Here is a 9268-nt window from a genome sequence, read left to right as displayed (position 1 = left end):
TAGCCCTTTTTCAAATGCCTGTTGACCATTTGTATGTTCTCTATGGGAAATGTCTATTTATTTCTATTACACATTTTAAAATTTGGTTATTTGCTCTTTCTGCTAATCTCTTTATTTATATTGGTCTGTTACAGTTTTCTATTTCTTCTTTTGTTTTTCTGGGAAGAATTTAATCTTACCTTTCTTTCTTTTACTTTTTATTTTATATTGGAGTTTAGCCAGTTAACGCTGCTGTAATAGTTTCAGGTGAGTAGCAAAGGGACTGAGCAATACATGTACATGTATCTCTTCTCTCCCAGACTCCCCTGGCATCCAGGCTGTCATGTGACATTGAGTTCTCTGTGCTATACAGTAGGTCCTTGTTGGTTATCCATTTTAAATATAACAGAGTGTATATGTTGATTCCAAACTCCCTAACTATCTCTTCCCTCTCTTCTTCCCCCTTTGTCTTTATTTCTAAGGAAGAGTTTTACTGGATACAGTATTCTTGATTGTTAATTTTTTTCTTTCAGCACTTTGAATATATCATCTCAATCTTTCCTGGCATGAGACGTTTCTGCTGAGAAATTCACTGATAACCTTATGAGGTTCCCTAATATGTGATGAGTTGCTTTTCTCTTGCTGCTTTCAAAATTCTTTATCTTTGAAAATGTAGTTATAATGTGTCAGTATAGACTTGGTTTCTTCTATCTGACATCCTTTGGCATCCTGAATATGGATGCCAATTAGTCTCCTTATATCTGGGAAGTTTTCAGCTATTATTTATTTAAATAAGCTTTCTGCCCCCTTCACCATCTCTTCTATCTCTAGGACTCCTAAGATGTGTATATTAGTTCAACTGATAAGAGTTCCCTGAGTCCTTTAGGCTTTCTTCACTGTTTTCATTCTTTTTTCTTTGATTCTATGACTGTAAAATTTACATTCTTCATCTTTGAGTTCTTTGATTCCTTTTTCTGTTTTATCAAGTCTACTAGTGAAGTTTTCATTGCAATCATTGCATTCTTCAGCTCCAGTATTTTTTATTAATTACTTTTACAGGGTACAGCAGATTTAATTTTCTAAAGATGATATTTCCTTTGACATTCTCATTGGTTAGTGGGTCTGCTCTTCGCTACAAATCTGAGTGGGCTTAGACTCTCTTGTAATAAGAATTAAGTAGAAGTGATGCTGGATGACTTCCAAGATAAGGTCAGAAAAGGCTATGATACTTTTACCCTATTTTCTTGACCTCTCATACTCAGAGCTCTGGGATGCCATGCATAAGTCTGATTATCCTAAGGGTACTATGCATTGTTGAAGCCAAACCACATGGTAAAGTCTTCTTTACATGCTCTGAAAGAAAATCTTTGTCTTCAAGCCCTCCCAGCTTATGTGTCAGATACCGTGACTGAATGAGCATTTAGGTGACTTCATTCCCTATCTTTTGAGCCTTTGACTCCTCCTAGCTGAAGCCCAGATGGGGTGAAGCACTTACAAATCATCCTTGCTGTGCCCTTTCCAATTTCTGACCCACAGAACCCCTTACTGCTGTATTGTTTCTGGGACTTGTTTCTGAATGGCTGGAGAGATAGAGGCTAATGAGATTAGGTAGAGGAAAGAGAAGGTAAATGATAGAACTTTAGTTCTCTCTGGCTCAGTAGGTGTTTATGGTCAGCAAATCATCTGTATACTGGAGTTAAATGCAGTTAGTATGGGTGGGAGATGTCAAAATTTTCCTGGGTTTTGAGAACATCTGTCATGTTTCAGAGGTAGGGGCTCATGAAAGCTAGTTTAAAGTATGTTTTTTAGTCCATCATCAATAAAGCAGTTTGTTGAAATTTTACATGGACTTTAGCAACTATTTCTGTCTCATTTTATTTATCTTTTAATGTCTTTCTTCTTTTTAAAATTTTTATTTATTTATTTGGCTGCACTGGGTCTTCATTGCTGTGTGCAGGCTTTCTCTAGTTAAAGTGAGTGAGGGCTACTCTCTAGTTGCAGAGGCTTTTCATTGTAGTGACTTCTCTTGTTGCTGAGCATGGGCTGTAGAGTATGTGGGCTTCAGTAGTTGTGATGCATGGATGCCCTGCTGCATGTGGAATCTTCCCCAACCAGGGATCAAACCTGTGTCTTCTCTATTGGCAGGCAGATTCTTAACCACTGGACCACCAGGGAAGTCCCTTTTCTCATTTTAAGTCCATAGTGTCATTGCCAGTTTTTCTCCTTTTCTATATCTTTATGGTCATTTTTTAAATGGTTGAGGTTTGTTTTGTTTTTTTTTTTAGATATTGATGCATAACCTTGTATTCATTTTAGGTACACAACATAGTGTTTGATGTATGTTCTAATATATCCTGCAAAATGATCACCACACAGTTACATTTTTTTTCTTGTGATGAGAACTTTCAAGGTCTACTCTCTTAGCAAATTTGAAATATACTATAGAGCATTGTTAACATATCTTCATGCTGTACATTACATCCCTAAGACTCATTTGTCTTGTAACTGCAATTTTATACCTTTTGACCACCATTGCCCATTTTACCCAACTCCTCCACCTATAGTAACCACTAGTTGCCTCTCCTCTCCTGTATTCTGATTTGTTCTTTTTTTATCGTTTCTGTCTCTTTGTTGACATTCTCATTTTGTTCTTGTGTCATTTACCTGAATCTATTTAACTGAGTTCTATTGTAATTCACTGAGCTTCTTTCAGAAGATTGCTTTGAATTTTGTCAGCAAATCCATAGATCTCCATTTCTCTAGGGTCAGTTACTAGAGATTTATTTTACTCCTTTGATTATGTTATAGTTTTCCTGATCATTCAAGTCCCTTGTAGCTTTGTGCTGATGTCTGCATTTTTCAAGTCACAAATACCTCTCCCAGTGTATATGATGACTGAGAGGAAAAGACTTTCATCAAAATGTCTGGCCAGAGATTATTGGCCTATGTTCCTAAATTATCCAAATGACCAGTCTTTTTTTTTTTTTTAATGGAGGCTATAATCTCTTGTTCCCTCTGTTGTTTAACTTTGCTGGTTCTGTTAGCACTTGATGTGAGGCTACACAGGAACTGTCCCTGAGCTACTGCACAGAAAGAATGTGGACATTGGAGGCATGGCCCACTCCTCTTACTCCCTTCTGAGGGAGAAGCCTTGGTTCCGCATGTTTTCCCAATCTCGAAGATCCTTGCTAGCTGTAGGAAGACATCCCCTGCTTTTCCTTGGTTCTTAGCTGATTCAGGCATCTGGACTATGCTGCTTCTTCAACACTTGTTATGAGGAGAGGTAGGACGTGGCCGCTTGGGGAGTGGGTGCACAGACAGGCTGGGAGACTGAGTGCGCACTCCGTTCTCTTCTTCCCACCATGGCAGAGGTCATTGGCTGAGCACATCTGCCTTGGCTCTGGGCTGCACAGTTTAGGGGGGAGGTTAATGCAGGAAAAGTGAAAGTGCTCTTCTCACCTATTTCAATGTGACTGTTCTTGGTTATTGTGCCTCCCTGGGGTGCTGAAACATCTGTAATTCTTATAAAGACATCTTGGTTCATGTATCATTTTTACATTGTTGTTTCTATGGGGGAACAAGGATTGAGCCTTTCTATTCCTTCATTTTGCTGATCTCACTTGTAGGTTAATCTTTAAAGAACAGGCTATTTCAGTGGGACTGTGGTGGAATATGTGTAGTGATGAATTTAGCTAGGGTGGATACAATAAGTGTTAGGACAGTGTGCATCTTCATTTAGGAGAAAGTGTGAGAAATTATTTGCTTATAATAAGAATGGCATTTTTAAATGATCATGTTATGACTTTTAATTTTGATGCATATAACTAGATCAATTTATGAAAGTTTAGTTAATATAAAGTATCCTCAACAATGTATACACATATCTTGTGTGCCCATTTTATCGCAGTATTTCTTGATATTTTCTTATGTTTGTTAAGAAAAAGATAAAAATAATGCTCTCTTGATGTTTTAATTTGCTTTAATTTTTTTTTTCTTATTTACGGTGGGTATATACATCAAATACAAATGCTACATTTTATAATGTATGCCTTTTGCCAAGGGGTTGTAGCAAAATGCAAAATCAGTTTTTAGTATAACAGTATGTTCAGTCTTCTTATATATTTTTATTGTGGCAAAAAACATAAAATTTACCCTCTTCACATATTTTAAGTGTATAGTGTTGTTAACTATATGAATATTGATGTGTAGAAGATCTTCAAATTTTTTTTAATCTTGTTTGACTGAAACTCTGTACCCATTGAATAGCAGCTTCCCAATTCCCTCTTCCCCCAGCCCCTGGCAACCACCATTCCACATTCTGCTTCTATGAGCTTGCTTTTCATTTCCTTCTCCAGGGGATCTTCCTGACCCAAGGATCCAACCCAGGTCTACCTGCATTGCAGGCAGATGCTTTAACCTCTGAGCCACCAGGGAAGCCCATAAGTAAAACTACAGAATGGTTTTTCTCCTCTGACTGGCTTATCTCCTTAGCACAATGTCCTCAAGGTTCATTCATCCGGTCACACACTGTAGAATTTCCATCTTGTTTTAAAGCTGAATAATACTCCATTGTATGCATATGCCTCATTTTCTTTATCCATTCCTCTGCTCATAGATATTTAACATGTTCATCCTTTGATTTCACTATTCTTTGACTATGCCTATGGTGCCATCAGGTCAGATGAATGGGGGATGCTGAACTCACTCATTTTGGAAAATTAAATATGTATAGGTTACTTGTTCTTTGCCTTTGTACTAATAGAGTCCTTTGTGTAAATCCACAGGTAAAGGTCCTAGGCTCAGGATCTTTGTTCTTGTCAGGGTCTTTTTTCTGGTTCTGGCTCCTCAAATGTAGTGAAGTCACTGCTTCTGGACTAGTTTCCAGAGGCTGTGGTAGGAGCTGAGGTCTCTAAATGTTTCCCCTCAGACCCAGGATGGGCAAAATAGTTCTCTGACTATATTTCTTAGCGTTTGGAAGTCACTTAACTTTGAATAAGAAATAAATACACTTGAATTTTATTAAAAATGAAGAACCATAGGAGCTCTAAGTTTACAAAGTTCTCTTCCCTTGTAGATTGGTTCTCTATTAGAACAAGCATCCTATTGCCATTTTTTAAAACCCTGAGACACATACCTGGTGCCTTAGCATCCTCTGCAAAGCTGCCTTCACCTGCTGGTTGTTGAAGCTGTAAATGAAGGGGTTTATCAAGGATGTGATCACACCATACTGTACAGAGACAACTCGGTCCAGGATTGATCCTGAAGAGGGGCTAATATACCTGAATAGAGCCATTCCCATAGAACAAGAGCACCATGGTGAGGTGGGAGGAGCAGGTGGAGAAGGCTTTGCCTTGGCCTGTAGAGGAGGAGATAATTAGAATGGCAAGAATGATTTTAGAGTAAGAGAAGAGGATCAGGAAAAGTGTCAAGTCCTAGAAATGCAGCAGAACCAGCCAGCAGGATAGTGTTAGGCATGGTATCACTGCAGGAGAGAGGGAAGAGTGAAAGCAGTTCACAGCTGAAGGGGGAGATGATATTGGGACCCCAGAGCTGTAAGTTCTGGGTACAAAGACTATTCACTAGTGCGTTCAGAAACCCCATCACCCATGCTACACTGACCACTGCAATGCACAGAGGTCCATTCATGATCACAGCATAGAGCAGAGGGTGACAGATGGCACCATAGTGGTCATAGGCCATAGCAGAGAGCAAGCAGGTCTCAGTGCCATGTGAAAAAGAAACTCTGGGCAATGCATCCCCACACTGAACTGGTCTTCCTCTGAGACAGGAAATTCTGCAGCATCTTGGGTACGGTGACTGAAGAGTGGCATTTGTCTAGGAAAGACGAATGACCAAGGAAGAAGTACATGGGCGTGTGCAGGTGAGGATCAGCCCTGATCACCAGGATCATCATCAGGGTCAGGAGGTAAGTCCCCAAGAAGAGAACAAAGAGTATGGTCTGGATATCTGGGTCAGTAGACAACCCCAACAGCGCAAATTCATCAATAATGCTAAGAGTTTTCATGGTTTCTTAGATATTCCATTCCTAAAAAATTTTTTTAAAATATTTACTTATTTAGTGGGGTAATGATCTGAGTCATTCTCTGGGAATAGGATTTTTAATTTATAAAATATCCCCTTTTTAGCTTAAGCAAGAAAGTGAGTTTGAGGATAAATAAATATCTCACTATCCTATTACTCTATTAAATATTGCAGCTTTCCTTTTCCTGACTCTAAGTACTTCCTATGAAGGTAAACATTCCATTATACGTAACACCTCTAACATACAGATAATGGATTTAGTACATTAAAGATTATCTGTCCCTGTTAGAATTTATATTTTACACAGGAAAGGATCTTTATTGGTTTCTGCCCTTCCATCCCATGATGCATGCCTAGGTCAATAATTCAAATTTAGTCCATAATTTCTGAGTAAGAGAAGAAGATCAGAAAAGTGTCACCATCCTAGAAATGCAGTAGACCCAGTAAACCCAGCTCGATGACTCTAAATAAACACTTGTTAAATAAGAGAATGAATGCTTTCTCAGCTAAAATCTATCTTAGCCCTCCTTTCTACCATCTCTCTGGACTGCTTAGATCACAGGCCCTCACAATCTGTATCCTCTCATGCTCTTCCCCAGCCTTTCCTCATCATCTGATATCATCCAAGACCTGCTGAACTCGAGAAGTTGCAACAAGTAGACAGACACCCAGAGAAATCCTTTAGTGGGAGGCTGATTTTTCAAAACAATGGAGCTTAAATTCCTAATACATCTCATTTGATATGTCAACCCCGACATGCAATCTGACCTCATATTTTCAGACTGAGGACAATGGGGGACAGAGCAGTGACATGACTTCCACAATAACTAGATATCTTAGTTGCAGAAGTAGGCCAGGGCTTCTGATTTCACAACCAACTCTCCTTCTAGTGCTTCATAGATAGACAATAAACAGTGGGGGATTTAAAGGGTTTCAGGCTGAGCTAGTATGGTTTGGGGTTGATACGAGTGGTCCTATTTTCCTTAGTCCCCTGACTCCCCAAATGGCCTAAAGTTCAACAGCATTTGCTGTGATAGTGAAATAAGCATTGAACTCAGAGTCAAAGGGTCCTTGGCTGATCACTGACTGGGAAACCTATTAAATCCAATGGAAAATGAGAATAAAAATGAGGTCAAAATCTTTACAATCTATTAAATGCTTAATAAGCATTTAAAAACCCTCTGCAAATGCAGAATGAAATGGTTCATGGTAAACGAAAATTTGTGATCCATTGTATGTCAAGATTATGCATATTTTTCCTAATTAATATTTCCCTTATGCTGTGAAATTGTGTTTTCACAAAATGCATTGTTTAAATAGGCAAAGTGTTTACTGGCTCCTTCTCCTTAACCAGATTTCTAGACTTTGTCATTAGTTATTCTCTCCAGACATTCTCTTTCTCCTGCTTGGGTACACTGACTGGTGACCTGCATTTTATATTGAAACCTGTCAGTGAAAACCTTACTTCCCTTCTTCTTTCCCTTCTCCCACAAACCTCCTTTCACACATCTTCTTTCCACTGCCATGTACCACATATTTACTCACATGATAATGACTATTATTCATTTATTGCTTAATTTATGCCAACCACTATAACAAAATCTTGATCTTATTTAATCCTTGTAAAACTTTTGTAACATAGGTATTACTGACTTCATTTCTGTGGGTCAGAAATACTGTGACACGTGCCATAGACTTTACCAAGCCATGGAGTTGGGACTCACATCCAAGGTCCTCCGATTTCAAATCCCATGTTTTTCCTACTTTGCAACACTGCAAAACTTTACTTGTGAGAAAAATCTTCCCTAATCTGGAGATTATGCTTTCTCTAGAGGGAACTTGGGAACCCAGGCAGGAATGTGAGGTGTTCTTGGGAGTTTGACCCAACGACCATGTATGAACCTTCTCCTTAACCAGGAGGTCCTTCCTGCTGCTCCCAGACATATGGCATCAGGGATCTGACCTCTTGTAACAAAGATGGGGGCTTCTGGGCCAGGGAAGATTTCAAGGGAATCTAAGGAAAAAGTCAGAGTGAATGTGAAAATCAAGTCAGGCTGTAAAAAAGCAGCACCCTACAGAGGTGGGGCGAGTGGGGTAGTAGAGATAGCCCCTCTGGTTTTCCCTCCCCCATTTTTCTACCTGAAGCACCTGAAGAAGTCCTGGCACTGAGGCATCAAGAAAATGATGATAGACATGAAGGGTTAAGATTTATTCATGCAAAAAACTTTTTTTTCTTCCTTCTTATAAACTGCAGCAAATTTACTTTTTTAAAATCCTTTCATTCTTTTACACACTTCCAGCAGCTACTATGCTTACACTTTAATCTCATCTGGAGGCCTCAATGAACTTTCAAAATCTGCAGGATCCCAGACCCTAATGAAATTTTTTCAGAGGCATTTTTGGGCTCATTGGAGTCTAAACATGCTGTCCCAGTGCTGAAGCACCACAGGCACTGAAAGCCTAGTTGAGTTTGTGCATCTCACCCTACTTCCACCCCCAACTACTATTATCACCACAGCTCTTCATTTATCTGTTTTATACAGATGCAGCTTTTTCAGTGGGCTTTTTTTCTATGGAAAAAATATTTAGCTAATGAAATAACTTTCAAAACATATGACACAGAAGAACTTTGCAAGAAGGTATAGAGAAAAATTTCCTATTTGGTCTTCATATGTCTTTTACTCCACCCATCCTCCTCAAAAAAGTTTTTTTTTTTTTTTTATTTATTGCCCAGACATCTGGTAGAAACAGAAGAGGGAAATCCCAAATAGGCAAGGGGTTTAGAGAGGTCAAACATGTAGGACAGTTACAACTTAGTTTTGCAACTTTGAGCAATAATCTTCCCCATCCTAGGTTCAGCTGCCTGTTCTAATAAGAAATTTAGAACTGCTGTTGGTTAAGGTCCTACCATTTAGGTATTTCTCTGGCTTACTTACCTCTTCACTGAGCAGGGCTTTCCTGGGTCCAAAACGTACTCTGCAGTTTGAGCCAGGCTGTCAACTACCTGCGAGACAAGGCTGCAGTATGTCAAAAAATATTCCGGCAGTGGGGGCGCTCTTCAGAGGGCTCCAGCTGGACAGTCAATGCTAGGTTTGAAACCATGTTCAAACTCAAAGCAGCTCATCTCAAGGTCTCTTCTGGATAAATGCTAATGTGTCCTCTGGCATTCAGTTGATTCTGAGTCTTTTGGTCTCAGCTAAGAGAATCTGCCACTCTTTCTTACCATTTTACTCTCCTTTTTTTCTCT

At 39.1% G+C, this 9268-nt stretch overlaps 1 pseudogene; it reads right to left on the bottom strand.

The window, feature by feature from the left end:
• On the bottom strand, positions 5093-6004 carry LOC102175366 (annotated as a pseudogene).

Source organism: Capra hircus, chromosome 5 (assembly GCF_001704415.2).
Source record: "Capra hircus breed San Clemente chromosome 5, ASM170441v1, whole genome shotgun sequence".
Classification (NCBI taxonomy): domain Eukaryota; kingdom Metazoa; phylum Chordata; class Mammalia; order Artiodactyla; family Bovidae; genus Capra; species Capra hircus.
The sequence above is the reverse complement of the archived record's forward strand: the minus strand, read 5'-3'. Positions and strand labels throughout refer to the sequence as shown.